The 17,097-nt window shown below is 40.8% G+C and overlaps 1 pseudogene; it reads left to right on the top strand.

Annotated features, from left to right (window-relative positions):
- The first annotated feature begins 2,370 nt into the window (after positions 1–2,370).
- On the top strand, positions 2,371–13,153 carry LOC127781388 (AT-rich interactive domain-containing protein 4-like; annotated as a pseudogene).
- The last annotated feature ends 3,944 nt before the right edge of the window (positions 13,154–17,097 follow it).

The following is a 17,097-nucleotide window of genomic DNA, read 5'->3' as shown; positions in this document are numbered from 1 at the left end:
ACTTCTAATTTTTCCATCACATCGTTCCAATTTCAATCAAACTTCTAATCTTGGCGTGAACTAAACCCACTTAAGTTAAAGTAAAAAAAAAAGTTATTTAGTTGGCCCCGCGTGCAAGTCTGGGCATCCTCTCTCTCATGGACCGTCTATCCCCTCCCTACTTCCCTAGTCCCCCTTGCCCTAGTATCGTTCATTTGCACTGATGTCATTGAAATATCAAGAGCCGGACAAACAAGCAGGAACTGGACGCACACCATCGCACTCTGAAGCAATCCAACATGGCGCCTCCACTCGGCGCTCGCACGCCTCCCGGTCGGAGACCTGCCATGCGATCCCGATTTCCGCCCAAAATTACTCCTCCGGATCCAAAGCCAAGAGCAAAACACAACACCACCCCAGCGGAGAAATTGGACATTAAGCCACTGCAAAGACTGGGTTTCGCCACAATGCCATTCCGCGTCGTTAAAATGCCACTTCCAACCGATGCCAAACATTTGTTTTGCCATTTGGGCCAATTCTCTCTATTTTTACCTAATTTCACACCCGGGCTGACCAAAATACCCTTCCGGGCGGTATTTCTCTCCGACGTCCACCACCTCGTCGCCGTCACAAGCGAGGACCACCGCTCAGCCTCGACGACGCCGTCGCCACCGCTATGACCAACGTTGGCTGGAAGCAAAAGCGAGGAGGAGGAGGGGACAACGGTAAGAAGTGCTCCATCGCCAAGATATTCACCTCGCTCGCCGCCCCTACCCGTCATGTACTCCACCGTCGCCGTCGTGCTCCCGTCGAACTGCCCCTGCCTATCGTACAGCACGCCGCACCCCACGTTGCAACAATGGCGCGGCGGTTAGTTTACTCACCGGCGGCGAGGTGACAGGAGAAATTAAGTACGCAGCGGCAAGCGACGCCGAACACGACGAACCAGATCCTGGCTGAGGCGAACACCGGCGCCGCCGTGAACCCGATCGACTGCACGCATGCTTTGTCACGAACGACGAGCAGAATCAAATCAAGAAACAGCCATGAAACAAGAATGGAGGATGGACATGTGGATCAAGAGGAGGAGAGGAGGAAGATGAAGAGCTCACGAACCAGTAGTGCTCGTCGTCGGAGTATAGCTTCAGTCCATCAAGAGGATCCTTCCGCCGTGTCATCAAGTCAAACGCCGACCACAAATGGCAGGCCGCGGCCGCTGAGTCAGACGCCGCCGTGCGGTCCAAGTGCTCGCGCCTCGCCGCGTCGGCCGCTACAGCGCGGCTCGGGTGCTCGCGCTTCACGAGGACGGCCGCCTCGTCATTCTCTTGCCGGCGACGGTGTCCAGAACATCTCCTCGCACAGCGCTGCCTCTTCCCCTTCTCCTCGCACAGCCTCGCCTCTTCCCACATGTTCGCCGGAGGAGGAGGTGAAAGAAACTGCAGGAGAGAAAGGTATCTTGGTAAGTTGAAGTATGAAAAATGGTGAAAATTTTGGCATTGTGACGAAACCTACTATTAGTAGTGACCGAATGTCCAATTTCTCACCTCATCGACGCATCCGATCGCGTATTGCTCTCGAGGTGGATGCGGCCGAAAAACCCCGAAAGCAGCAGCAGCAGATAATCAAAGCTGAGGTATGCGCCCAGAAAAAAACACGGAACATATTCGTATGCATTTTTGTTCTCTCCACTTCTCCTTGCAATTTCGCTGCGAAAATGCTAAATTAATTCGTCACCTTGTTTAATTTACTCTTTTGTTTTTGTTTTTCTCTCCGCAAGCTATGAATCGTCGTCGTCGTCATCACCATCTCGTCGTGGACGCGACCGCGAGAAGGGGAAACGTGCTAGGGATATCTCCACCGCGACGGCATTAGCATCAGCAGCCGTAGCAATGTGAGGAGTTGAGGAGATCCCCGGCCGCTTCCGTGCGCCGTTCGATCTCCACTGGCTGGAGCGGGTTCGTCCCTCCCGGCAATCATTTTTTTTTTTTTTGCCGTTACGATCTTGCCTTTTTTGCTTGCTTCTGGGGATTGATTGGCGTTTCCCCCTCATTTTTGGCTCTATTAAATGCTCGAAGAGAGGATTGTGCTAGGGTTCATAGCATTGTTGCCCCTCACAACCCAGCTCTACCCCTTCCTCCTTCTCCGCCGCCGCCGCCGCCGCCACCAAATCGAGCGCGCCTTGCACCTCCGCCGGCGTCCTAGCGTCTCGGAAGTCCCCGGTTTCGTGTTGTGGTAGTCGATTGATTTCGGGCTTGTGTTAGAGGTTCGATTTGCTAGATCCAGATCTGGTGTGTTGTTTGATTTTCTCTTTTCGTTTTAGTTCTTGTTAGTTTTGGGTTGACATGTTTTTGTGGAGGTTTGATCTGTTGTTGTGCTTGGTGTGGCAGGCCTTTGCAGGGTTCAGCGGTTGCGGATCTGTGGTGTTCTTTGTTCAACCATGCCTCATTTCCCGAGCGGCTCAAGGGTGAAGTGCACGATGCTCGCAGTGCTGTGCGGTAAGGTAGGCAAGCAGCGGATGCCACCTGATCCAGTGCCCGAGTCCCAGCGGCCGCGGCCGTCATTCCCATTCCCGGAGTTGATCTCATCCGGGAGGTTGGACGTAAGTATCCTTTTGCTATTTATTTTTTTTAGAGCAAGTTTAATATTATCTCCATCTTATTTTATTTTATTTTATTTTAAGTGCAGTTATGAAAATTTCATGTCCAACATTTGACCGTCCGTCTTATTTTAAAAAACATAAAAAATAGTCACATATAAAGTAATATTCATGTTTTATCATCTAATAACAACAAAAATACTAATCATAAAAAAATTTTAAATAAGACTTTTAAATAAGACGGACAATCAAACAGTAGATATAAATAGTGCAAAACTGCAGTCTTTCTGAGACGGAGGTAGTAGTAGGCTAAGGGGCAGATCGAGGATGTTGGGGCACTGGTGTCACCACTCACTTATACTTAATAGACGTGCCCAGGCGGCGACACGCCGCGTTCAGGCAAATACTCGTTTCACTTCAGTTTTATTAATTCGGCCTAAAATAATACCAAAAGTGTTTTATACACATGACGACAACCCACACATGGCTAATGAAGTTAAAATAGGATCGCAGCACAGGTTAATATCATCTATCATATAATATTACTTATAGAAACTCGTAAACATGCATGTGTGCCTTGATTAACTAAAGAAATCACTCTTGCAAGTTTCAACTTTCCTATTCATGGCCAGCAAAGCAATCCATTTCGCAATATTACCCCAATAGCCAATTGATCGAGCCAAATCTTGTTAGCACAGATGGAAGGATGAATATAAATCATGTTGCAAACAGATCTTTACACTTTTACAGTTGTGTATTAAATTAAGTGGCTCACTTTGTTGTCAAAACCCCTAAAATCTAAACCTACTTTCCATTTGCTCTCTTGTGGTTCCATATTAGCCTGTGTAATATTCGCAGCGATGATTTCAGAAATAGATGGGGATTTTGGGAAGAACAGAGGAAGAACAGAGGAGAGAACAGAGAAAGTTTGGGGGAGGATTAGTTTTCTTCCTTTTCATTCATGATGTCTTCCCCACCGAGTGGTCCCTTGTCTTATAGACCTTACAGCTAAGCAACAGCATGAGCTCGCAGGCCCAACAACCCAACACAACTCATGTGAGCGCGCAGGCCCATTTCACTCTATTCCTGGCACGCTACTGTAGCTGTCCATCACGACTACTGTGGCGCGTCGCACTGAATACCATCAGCTGTGACAGTACCGCCCGCCAAAGATGCAGCTTATCCCCAAGCTGGCGCAGAAGGGAATCGTGTCTTCAACACATCATAATCCTCCCAGGTGGCATCATCAGCAGACAGAGATGACCACTTGATAAGCACCTGAACATGAGCTGCATTCCCCTTTTTTACCAGACGCCTGTCCAGAATCAGTTCAGGCCACACATCGGCAGCATCCAGTACAACCGGTGTGGGTAGAGAAGTAAACACTGGAGTGTGATCTGGCACATGAGCTTTGAGTTGAGACACATGAAACACAGGATGGACCGCACTGCCTTCAGGTAAAGCCAGACGATAAGCTGCCGACCCAACTTTCTCCAAGATTTGAAATGGTCCAAAGAACTTGAATGCCAGTTGGGATATGGGCGATTCACCACCGAAGACTGAGCATAAGGTTGCAAGCGAAGAAAGACATGATCACCAACAGAAAAGGAACGCTCAGATCGCCCTTTATCAGCCTTATGCTTCATACGCAATTGTGCTCGTTGTAACTGTTGCTGTAAAAAGACAGACAACTGATTGCGTTCAGAAATTAAGTCCACCACAGAATGATGAACTGAGGACAGCAGCACCGGCACTTGACTGATATGAGGTTCCACTCCAAACAAAGCTTTGTGAGGGGAACAACCCAAAGATGTATGAAAAGATGTATTATACCAGTACTCAGCCAAATGCAGCCAACTGTTCCATTTGGTGGGAGTAGCTTGAGTCATGCACCTCAAATACATCTCGAGACACTGATTCACTCTTTCGGTTTGCCCGTCGGTTTGAGGATGCTATGCCGTACTCATGTTCAATTGAGTGTTCCATACTTTAAACAAATCACCCCAAAAACGACTAGTGAACACTTTGTCACGATCCGACACAATTGACTGTGGTAAGCCATGGGTCTTAAACACAAATTTATCCACTGCGACCGCTACTTGTGAAGCAGTATAAGGGTGTCTCAAAGGAATGAAATGAGCAAATTTAGTGAAACGATCCACCACAACAAGTATAAGAGTGTAACCATCAGATTTGGGCAAACCTTCAATAAAATCCATCGAGATGTCGATCCAAGCTTCTTTCGGTACTGGTAAAGGAGCTAACAACCCAGGCAATTGACAATGCTCATGTTTAGCTTGTTGGCAGATTTGACACTGTTTAACAAAGTTGAATACTGCAGTTTTCAGACCAACCCAAGAGAACAACTTTTTGAGCCGGTGATAAGTGGCCATAGTGCCCGAGTGACCACCAATTGGAGAGGAATGAAAAGCAGTGATTAACTTAGTCTGCAAACCCAGATTAGCTCCTATCCAAATGCGACCATGATGACGAATGAGACCATCAGTCAAAGAATAACCCTGATCATTAGGAGAATGGACTGCCGATTCTACCAATAACTTCTGAGCCTGAGTATCCACAGCATACGAGTTTAACACTTCCTGCAACCAAATGGGGCTAGCCACTGACAGAGCAGATAAGTGAGACTGAGGAGGCACTCGAGACAAAGCATCAGCTACCACGTTCTCCACTCCTTTCTTATACTGGAAAGTATATTGTAACCCCATCAATTTAGTCATTGCCTTTTGCTGTAAATCAGTCCCCAGAACCTGATATTGAGATGACAAAGACTTTTGTGATCAGTGCGAATGATAAAAGGGCATCGTTGCAAATAACAATGCCACTTATCCACAGCCATCATAATCGCCAGGAACTCTTTTTCATATATAGAAAGCTTCTGATTAGCCACTCCCAAAGTCTTGCTATAATATGCAATAGGATGATTATGCTGACTGAGGACAGCTCCCGCTCCAAACGCACAAGCATCAGTTTCCAAAATAAAAGGTTGGGAGAAATCGGGCAAAGCCAGTACAGGAGTTGAACTCATAGCAAGTTTCAGCTTCTGAAAAGCCTGCTGAGCATCATCAGACCACTGGAACGCTTTCTTCTGTAGTAAGACAGTTAAAGGTTTTGCCAGGGTACTATAATTTTTAACAAACTTTCTATAATACCCTGTAAGCCCCAAAAACCCTCTGAGTTCTGTCACATTGGCAGGGACTGGCCAAGCCAACATAGCTGCAGTCTTAGTAGGATCAGTACTGACTCCTTGATCTGAAATTATGTGTCCCAAATACTCCAATTGAGAACAGGCAAAAGAACACTTGGACCTTTTGGCATATAACTTGTGTTGTCTCAGCAGTTCAAAAACTTGTTTCAAGTGTGTGAGATGAGACGGTAAATCAGGACTGTACACTAGAATATCATCCATAAACACCAAAACATACTTCCTGATTAAGGGTGCAAACACTGAATTCATCACACATTGAAAAGTAGAAGGGGCATTGGTCAACCCAAACGGCATCACACGGAATTGAAATTGACCATGGTGTGTTTTAAAAGCAGTTTTATATTCATCATCCTCCACCATCCGTATTTGATGATAGCCAGCTTTCAAGTCAAGTTTAGAGAAGAAACGAGTACCAGCAAGCTCATCAAGCAATTCATCAACAATAGGCATAGGAAACTTACTTTTCACAGTAATAGAGTTGAGTTTGCGATAATCCACACAAAAACGCCACGTGCCATCCTTCTTTTTAACCAATAAAACAGGAGAAGCAAAAGGGCTCATACTGGGAGTGATCAACCCAGAATCAATCATGTCCTTGACCTGACGTTCAATCTCATCTTTTTGCAAAGGAGAATACCGATAAGGTTTGCTATTCACAGGAGCTGAACCAGGGAAAAGAGTAATAGCGTGATCATAAACTCTGTGAGGTGGTAAACTGTGTGGATCTTGAAAAACATCAGCAAACTCATGCACTAACTGAGAAACAGCAGGTGGAACTGAATCAGCAGAAGGGAAGTCAGCTGTTTCCAGCAGTGCAGCTGCCCATATATCACACCCTTTTTGACACTTAAGAACCTGAGACAAAGACATAGCACTCAACTCAGTTTGGGGAGGAGAATCAGGGACTCCCTGAAGTTCAACCCAAGTACCCTGATACATAAACTTCAAAGTTTTGTTGGCCCAATTGCAAGACATATCACCCCACTGTGCCAACCAGTCCATCCCCAAAATAGCATCATGTCCACCCAACTACCTTGAAACCGAAAAATGTGCAGTACACTCTTGAAGCCTGCTTCTTGTTGGAAACCAGTGCAAAAGACAAAACTCATAGAGTTATTTTACCATCCTTAAGAAGTACTGGGAGTGTCGAGATACTAATTTTGCACAAAAATTTTTGGTATTTCAAGATATTTCAAGATAAACCTATGTGGAGGAGATATAACCCAGTGGCGAATCTTGAATGAAAATCGAGGGTGTGCTCATATACATGTAAATTATTTTAGCAGCCAAGTAAATATGCATATGCCTGTCATTTTCTAACTCAGTTAATTAATTTATAAATAAAACAAAGAAAACATGCATTGTCTAACCAAATTATAATTCAAAATTGTTGGTGCAGCCCATGGCCAAGTCAATAGTTTAACCGTATAACCAAATTCCCAAATTATCTATGACTTTATAGTTTTTGGAACATTAAAAAAACCAAAATTAATAAACTGGAATTCTCCACGTTGACTAGTTGGCACATGAGGTAAAAATCTCAGAATCTGCTCATCTATTATGTGATAGGATTAACAAGCTAACAAGCAATCTGGCCGATTAATGCTCGCAGGTTTTTAAGTTTTCGCCATTCTTATTGGCTCTCAGTACTGCGTTGCAGCTTGTAGTGGCTGATAGGTTCGGCAGCTAGAGCTGGGGATTGAGCCCCGACAAGCCCCCCAGCCCCAGCGATGGATATGCCCCTGAGATAACCAGGAAAATAATAAGTTTGAGCTCTTATGCAAAAGCTAGCTATACATATGCTCTAAGATAAATGAATTAATTATATAAATGAGAGAAAGTGAGAGAAGAAATTTAGAGGCAACCTTATAACCAATTTATTAGACATGTGAGCTCTAATGCTACTTTTAGATTGACTTATAGCTAGTAGTTAGCTCTACTATTAAACTTGCTCTTAAGTACATATTTTGTTTCAGTTCTGAACTTGAAAAGTTGGCATGCAGGTGCACACGCTGATCAATCCTACGGTTGATCAATTTCTGGAGGCACAACGTGCTTTGCAGGCCCGCTTCATGTACTTCCAGGGTCAGCAGCTTGACAAGGAGGAAGAAATTGGTAGACTTGTCTGGGGCGATGCTGATGTATCGGATCCACAGATATTTTCTTCACTCATTTGTCCGCCTTTTCCTACCATAGTAAGCACCAAACTATGCTGGTTTTCTATGTACTACATCATATTATCATGTCTAACTTAAACCGGCAAATGATAGACAATACAAGAGCCCTAGAGGGTCTGCAGAGCTGGTGCCTAGGAAATTAGCAAGCATATTACATAAAAATTACACAATACAACACTAAAATAGCAGCATAAGAGCACCAAAGGATGGTTAGCCGCCTAATACACCATGTAATGCATAATCGCAGGTGGCTAACAGGCGCCTAGCGCCGATTTTTGGGTAGTGATGTTTGGCTGCTTGGCGCTTCAGCTCCCATAGCACCTGGACTATGCTTCTTTTAGCGCTGCAGTTTATAGTTATATCTATATGCTCCCTTACATGTTTGGTTTACTGATCCACTTTAGTTATTAGTGTTTGCTGATGAAGTTTGCCAATTTGTATAATTTGGGTGCTAGAGCGCTTGCTAAAGTAGTTATCACCACTCTTAGCATACGGTATTGATCTTTTATTTGAGTGATCAATAGTATGATTAATTCATGCATGCATGCAGCTGGGATTAGAGCCAGGCAGCGATAGCATTAATACTCTTATGGAGCTATAAATATGGGCATTTAGGTTATCTAATTGGATATCATGGTTTAATGCGATGAAAATATATGCCTTATATAGTTCTGCAGAGGTAGTAGTTCATAATTGCATGCATCTAGGCTCCCTTTGTTACTGAGGTTTATTGTGATTTAAGGGCCAATTTAGAGATTAACAGATTGGCCCTTAAAATTACATATTTTAATTTTTGTTTTTTAACCCTTGGAAGCTTGTTTATATATTCCAGGTATATTTTTCTGACTTGTAGCTACTAACAATTAAATTTCTTCTTCAGCTTCCTCTGCCCATTTTCCTGTTTAGTTTAATAAAAGTTGTTCTTTCCAATTTTTCCTTAGTCTTCTTCCTTGTAGCTACTTATCTTACCTTTTAAGCTCTAATACAGGTTTATTTGGAAGTTCCAAGTGGAGAAAAGATTGCTCAATCTCTTCAATCGAAGGTAGTCTGTTTTCTGATATTTTCAAGTAGCTGTTTCTTATTTACATTTGAGCTTGTAGATTGTTTATTGCTGCAAATCTCATTTTGCCACATAGGTGGGAATCTGCTTTGTGGATGCAATATCCAAATGTCCCCATTTATTGTTAAAAATATCATTTTCTTGTAGAGTATTATAGAGCTTAGTTTCCACAAAACAATTACTAAACTGCATTTGTTTAACTTGTTTTGACTGGCATAGTGAGGTTCTATTGATGGATTTTTTATATAATTCTGTGCTTTTAATATCTGCAGTACTGTCCATTTTCCCACATGCTGATTACTAATTTATATTTTCTGGCAATTTTACTAAGCTCCCCACCCCCTCCCCCCCCCCAAAAAAAAAAAACAATTCGTGCTCTGTTATTACTTTGGAATCTTATTTCTAATTTCATATTTGTAATTTTCACACTCTTTCATTGCTAGGGGATTTCATATATAATGTATTGGAGATATTCATTATCATCGTATGCAGCATCTCATTTTCGCCATTCCTTGATGTCAGTTGTTCCGAGGTATCTCATGTCCGTCTTGCATTTGTTGAATATATTTTAAGCCATTAAGTTTTGTGTATTTATCCAATAATTGTGTATTCCTGTTTGTAGCTCATGCAGCCATGCATGGGATGCATTTCAGCTTGCATATACTTCGTTTGAACAATACTGTGTAAGAAATAATGAGGTGCAACGTCTTATGCTTGGGCCTCATCTACTTGGGGATGCTCCAAGGATATATATCACCCCTCCTGGAAACAAAATGGCTGAGGAAGAAGATACCTCCGAATATTTTCCAGACATAAAGATATACGATGAAGATGTGCACTTAAAGCTTCTTATTTGTGGAGCACATTGCACCCCTGTAAGTAAAAGCGATCATGCCGAGATTTTTCTTCTAAAATATGGCAATTTTTCTTATTCCAAATCAATGATTGTACTTCCATCTCTTTTACAGGATTCATCTATATTGAACTCACTAGAGGATGGTTTGAATGCTCTTCTCAATATTGAAGTATGTGTCAATCCTTTTTCTAGTTACCATATGTTGCTGCTTTTTATTTTCTACGGCTAATTAGTGCTGAGTTCTGAATAGAGTATTACCCCAGAGACCTATTTTGTCGAAATGCTAGGTTATTGGAGTAATGAAGTATGTGATGCTAACTTACAAATCATAAATACTGCTGCATCCTAAGTAATGTGCTAGTGGCCACCAGTCAGTATTGCTACTTGTAAGCAGCTTATACGAGCTGGTGGGTCTAGGTTCCATAGTCCATGCTTGCATGGTTATGGAGTGAAGCTTGATGTAGATTGCTCATAGTCTCACTTTCTGAGTTGTAAATTTTCATTTTAGACTGTGCAGCATACCCACATCCAAGAACTTAGTAGTAGTGGTGGTGACTGGTGGGTCTGCCATCCCACCACCCCTCTTTTGGTTGGTGGGATCTTCTAATTTGTAGATTTATTTTTCTGATGGTTGATGTGGGATTGCAAATGTATATGTTTTTTTCATGAAATATATAAAAATTTTAAAATTGGAACTTGTATATTTGTTGATTGTTGCAATACACTCATATTTTGCTAGCACCATTTTATGTACCATGAATTTAGGAACAAGATAATATGGCACATACTGCTAGTCTCTGTTCATTTTTGTCTAGTAAACCGCACGAGAAAAATGATGCAAGTAGCAAAATTGTTGGTAGGACCTTTTTAATGTTTTTATTTTCTTCTCTCCTTTTTTCAGTTTCAATGGTGCAAACTCCAGGATAGAGTCAGGTATCTTCAACTGCTGTATAATACATATTCAATATCTTGCAACCTGTTGTATCTTAAACATTATTGCTCACATGTGAGTTATGTTTGTGTCTGTGTCCTTGCTTCAGTAATCATATCGTAATTTTCTATGCCACAGAAATATTTAAAGCTCAAACTGATGATATATCAAATGAGCTAACTTATATTTTGCTGCTATAATTTAAAGGTTAACTGAGGTAACATTTCCCTATAGGCTAAAGACAAAACTTTATGGTAACAAACTAAATGCTTTTATTGGTGTGTCTTGTAAAATGTAAACTACAGTGTAATAGAATATTTAACATGTATCTTTTTGTAATCATTTTTTAAGTTGTGCTTCTTATTCTTATTTGCAGTTCTGCATCGTTGCTTGCATGATTGCTATAAAACTTTTAGCTTGTTTCTGCTCACAACATTTCTCTTTGCAGTGCTGCTCCTCCTCTTCATGTTGATTCAACTCTATTAGACGGGGTGGTTACAATATGTTGTGATATCACAACATCCAGTTCTTCACACGTGTCACTGCTTCTTTCTGGCAGTCCGCAAACCTGTTTTGATGACAAGGTATGGTTTTGTATTTATGGAGCATTTTTTTAGTCTTCGGTCTGATATTTGCAATGCCATTCGCTTTTTCTGTAGCTTTTGGAGAAGCATATTAAGAAAGAACTTATTGAGAGCCGCCGGTTAGTTCGTGTTGTCTCAGTTAGCGAGGATGATAGACCATCTTCAGCCGAGCCTTTGACTTCAATGTCCGTGGCTTCTGGAGCTTCCACTTTTGAAGTCTTGATGACCTTACCTAAGTGGGCAGCACAGGTTAATTTTCTCAGAAAAGTTTAAATGACACTGACTAGACAGCTTGGTAATATGTGTGATATACTGACAATTTATCCACTACGAAACTAAAACATATCATGTTTTATACCCTTGTTCATCACTGACTGAAGATTCGTTTGACTGTGTAGGTTTTGAAATATCTTGCTCAAGAAACGGTCTTACAAAAGCCTGGTTCCACTTGGAATTGCTTCTGTAAATGGCACTCCAGTATCTTCGTTCGATAGACAAGATGTGGATCGGCTTCTTTTCTTTTGCACAAACCAAGATGAAGATGAAGCTATTGCAAATGGTCTATATCACCATCCGCCAAGATGGTCTGCATCCCTTGCGAAGGACAGAGTGAAGGGAAATATGGTGTCAAAACCAGGTAATTCTTAATGCAAACGGAGTTGGAGTGGACTAGAAACATCTTATGAAAGGGATTAACCTATTATTTTTCACGTTCTTTTCAGCTAGGTGAAGGATACAAGGGCAATGGCAATTTGTAGTTGTGCAAAGGTGGTGTCGATGCTGAATGTTGAGAGAATGGGCAGCTCACTTGCACCGTCATAGCAAGGGCAAGGTTCTATGTTGAGCTAATCCAAACTTATAGTTTTGATGAACATGTCTTGTTTTTTTGTGTGAATCTCATTGTACGGTTGTTGGTTTATTAACAGCGGCCAAAATTTGAATCTTGAAACTTGATTTTAGATTTTTTTTTTTGTTTCATTGTAGTGTATTTTCTAGCCTAGGCTTCTAAATCGCTTAACATGTTTTTTTTTTATGGTTGCTTCATTCAGTTCTCTACAGCTTGTCAACGGTAGTCCAACTGATTAGAATCGAAATGTTGAGAATCCTGTAACAGATAACTACTCTCCTGCTAGTACTACGACGGCATCATCAGATCGTAGAAAATCTGTTATGGGCAGTAGGATTATTTAAACTGAAAGTTTCCATAAATTCTATGAGAAATTTATGCGTTCAAAACAAATACTAGATTGAATAGAAAACGATCTTACGCTGTGCTGCAACTACGATTAATGACAGCCGATTGCCCTCCACATCCGTAGCAGAACTCAGAAGCCAAACCTGCAAAATTTTGGGAAGATCATTGTCAACTATTTTTTGTATACAATACTAGCTAAATACCTGTGCGTTACAACAGACTATTTTAAATAGTTAAAGAAATATTATGTACTTGTTAAAAAAATCAGTTTTTCCTTGGTTAAAACAAAATTAGTCTATCAGAGCAAGAGCGGTTAGGGACTACAAAACTACTACACACAAGTAAGAAAAAAAAAGCTAGCAAAGTACTTTGACATCATGGCCCACATGTTATTGGTGGTGGTGGTGACTCTTCATCACCACTCTGAAAATAAATAAATAAAACATGATATGTAAGAGCATCAACAATGTACATAGCCCATAAAGATTATAATGTGGGATTCATCTAGTTTCTTATGCTTTATTGAAATCTTTCACAATGCTTGATACCATCAAGCCTCATTGTTAAGTATTCTATTAAATGATGTACTATATTAGAAGAAAGGTATTAGTTTTAAATCAGAACTATGTCATGCCTCATACCCCGAGCAATGCTTGGTGTGTCCCTCCTACATCTAAGTAGTCAACCCCAACGCTCCTACCCTCAAATAGGGTATGTTTTAAGTTATCCTGTTCGCATAATATATGTATTTATTGCAACCTGCAATATCCTCATGTACCAATCCACCATTTTTATTTGTTCAGATCGAAATTGAGTAGCATGGCTTTATTGGGTGCATGCGATGGTGAAGTGCGACACCAGCATTGAGCCTCATCCTCTGAATCGTATATGCGTGTCGACCAAATCTAGAGGCTATGGCATTGGCTGGCCAATCTACTGTCAACATCGTCCTCTACGCCAGCTAGATTTGGAGGATGCAGTAGTTGAACATCTATGCCGACGGATTCGTCTCCAGAGAGTCCTTCTGGCGCTCCATGCAGCAACATGGAGGATAGGCGAAGAGGAGGATGGTGGTGGCGGCATCAATCGTAGTTGTACTCTGGTCCAAAATGTATTCCTTTTATTTGTTTTAGATTACATGTGCAATTTATTTACTTTATGTTGTGCGATCATAATGGAAAAGAAATCACTCAATGACATCCTAATGGTGAAAAGAATTACTGAATTACTATTACCATTATCTTAGCAAAATAGAGTAAAAATAACTATTAATGGTAGTAAAAGTATCATCGAAGGATGAGATCAGCAGGGGCTAAATTATGGTGAATTTACTACTAAGATGGAATGGAATCAGAATTATGCAAGAGAAGAACCGGTATAATTTATCCAATCCATACATAATATAGAGAATATAGTAATTTGAGAAATTAGTGTCCCGTCTCATGGGATAATTTTGGAGCAGGAATTGGGAAGGGAAAGAGGTGGTGGAACCAGGAGGGGAGCGCATAGGTCATCCCAACACAAATGCTTAGAAAGGTGCTTATGAAACTAAACTGGTTATTTGCCATGTCGGATTAGCGAGATGTTTGGCGTAGGCATTCAACTCTTCGTCGGAGGCGATACTAGACCTAAATAATGACTTTCCTACATGTATCAAATTGGAAGCAATTGGAGCACCCATCAAATTGCTTGCACTGTAGGATACCAATCTAATACAAGATACTTGATGATTTTTGTCATTTATTTTCTCTCCTTAAGCACCTGTATGTCTATATAGGCACTTTTCATTGAGGATGTATAACCAAGCCACTAGGGATATTTTATTGCGTAGAACTCAGATTTCTGTGTACAATGATACTGTGAATGGTTTACTTAGGAAAAAGCAATAAAATGATACACCAGTACACCATTTACAAGTTAAGGGCCTGTTTGGCACAGCTCTAGCTCCAGCTCCACCCCTTCTGGAGCTGGAGCTCAGCCAAATAGTTTCAGCTCCACTAGAACTGGGAGTGGAGTTGGGTGGAGCTCTCTCACAAAATGTACTAGAGTTGTGGAGCTGCGTTTAGGCAGCTCCACAACTCCACTCCAGACTCAACTCCTGGAATTATATTTAGGAGTTGGAGCTGTACCAAACAGGCCCTAACACTTAACTATGATATTTGGGGTATCTAGATGAGAATTTAGATAGGCTAATTGGTGATTGTTGGTGGTATCACTTAACAGTTTACCACCCTGCCAGGTGCCATGGATTGATAGCAAGCAAACATCACGATACAATAGACAATGTGATTAAATCTCCATTCCCACCTTACTTTCATGTCCCCTAACCGAACAAAGTAGTTAATAGCCTTGTCCATCTTAAGTTCTAACTCCTATTCCTCCTTAAAAACTCCTTCAACAGACATGCCTACTAGAAATCCATATGGATTTAAAAAGAAAAAAAAATGGATTTTACATCTCTTGATTCATCTCTAAAATAATATGTTTTATGATATTTTCAAGTAGGTGTTTCTTTTTTACCCTCAAGTTTACTGTATTATTCTTGAGTGAAAACAATACAATTGAGGACATCATATTAATTTGACATATGATGCTACAAGAACATATATATAGAAAACCAGCCAGATTTGGCTCTCGAGTCTTGAGATCTTCATATGACAAAGAGAATTACCCTCCATATAATTAGCACTTCGTCTCATATTATCTAGATTCCACCATTTGTATTGTATTATTCTAGATATTTTAGTAATATCTTGTAGCATGTGTTTCTTTTATGATTTTTTTAGTGACTATATTTCTTACTCCTTCCGTCCAAAGATATAGCAACCACTGGATTTGATACAACATAGTACATATTTATCTCTACTATTATAAAAATTTAAAATATTTTCGCTAGAATTTTGTTACATCATCCGTGTTTAAATCGGTTTTAATTTTTTTCTGTCAAATCATTTCATTTTTTTCTTATGCCAGAGTGTCCCTCTTATCAAGACGCAGGCGAATTAATTGGGCATGCATCTTTTCACGTGCCCCTTGTCGCACGTAGCGATCGGGCTCGCACCTAAGTCCGTTTTCTACTCGCGCCTTTGTGCCCCACCGTGATTGGGCTCGCAACGCCTCGCGCACGTGATTTGCCCTTGCCACATGTCCGACTGGGACTTTGTTGCACTCGCCCACGATTTTAAAATTGAAGATGTTTTTATCAAAACTATGGTACGTCGTCTGTATGCAATTCCCGTCATGCGTAACATGCATTGCGAAGTCACGACTCGCGAGCGAACTACGAAAGAGAGTCCGTGTGATGTGGATACCAAGCGAATGAAAATTCACAGTCAGTGTGGATATCACGTACGTTGTTGCCCAAATCATTTGATTCTATTCGTATTTCACGACACGATTCATGGGGCATGTTAGCATGATATCAAATCAGTCTTCACACATGCTTGTACGTACTACCAGGGATACCATAACAACAATCCATAAGAATCAGTTTTACTTTCAAAAAGATCATGCCAACTGAAATAAAGGATGATCGAAGTTGCTGATTTCGTCAGTTATCAATTTCTGCCCGACTTGATATAGAACCTGACGACAAATCGAGCTCGTGTTTGAAGGTCTCATTGTTTGGGTTATGCTTATTCCTATAAGTCAAATTTTAAATTTTAGAACTTAATTTTGAATTCGACTTTTTGGTTTTTTATCGTACTTTATTTTACAACATTTGCTTTTGAGTAGTTAAGAACATGTATATAAAAGATTTGCTCACAAATAGTCTTTTATTTGGTAACAAGTCATCCGGATAAACACATGAATAAACGAAACAATGGGTTGTGATTATTTATCCACCGACACTATTTACAAATTAAATTGGTTCTACCCGTTGCAACGCATGAGCATCTTTTCTAGTAGTACTAACTTACAAGGTTGTGTCTAATACTCCCTCCATCTACTTTTGATAGTCATATTTCTAAATCTGAAAATTTTATTTTTGATAGTCATATTTCAATCCAACAACCTATCCTCTTAATGATTTTCTCGGATTTAATGCGTGACTCTCTATTCTTCCACACATGATTGGCTACATGGGCCTTGAGAAATGTAAATATTAATGAATTGCTTGTTTACGAGAAATGACTAGTAGCATGTTTAAATGGATGATAAGTAAAATTACTTATCCTTGGTCTATGTGCCAAGATAAAATATGACTATCAAAAGTAGATGGAGGGAATATTATTCTATGTCCTCATCGGTAAGCCAAAAGCTTTGGCTGATAAGCCAAAGTTGGCTTCTTCAATTGAGCTAAAGAAAATCCATTGATTGGCTTATTTGGCTTAAATGGATTGATGAGTATTGTATGCTCCAACATCCTTGTGGGCCCTACCTATATTTGGCTGAAAGCTCTCAGCCCAATAAGTGAGACGTTGGGCTTTGGCTGAAAAGCCTTGGCCCAAACAGCCATCCGATGAGACCCCTAGATTATTATATTTTAGATA

Source organism: Oryza glaberrima, chromosome 8, assembly GCF_000147395.1.
Source record: "Oryza glaberrima chromosome 8, OglaRS2, whole genome shotgun sequence".
NCBI classification, from domain to species: domain Eukaryota; kingdom Viridiplantae; phylum Streptophyta; class Magnoliopsida; order Poales; family Poaceae; genus Oryza; species Oryza glaberrima.
Note: the sequence above shows the minus strand (reverse complement) of the source record. Positions and strands in the feature narration are given on the sequence as shown.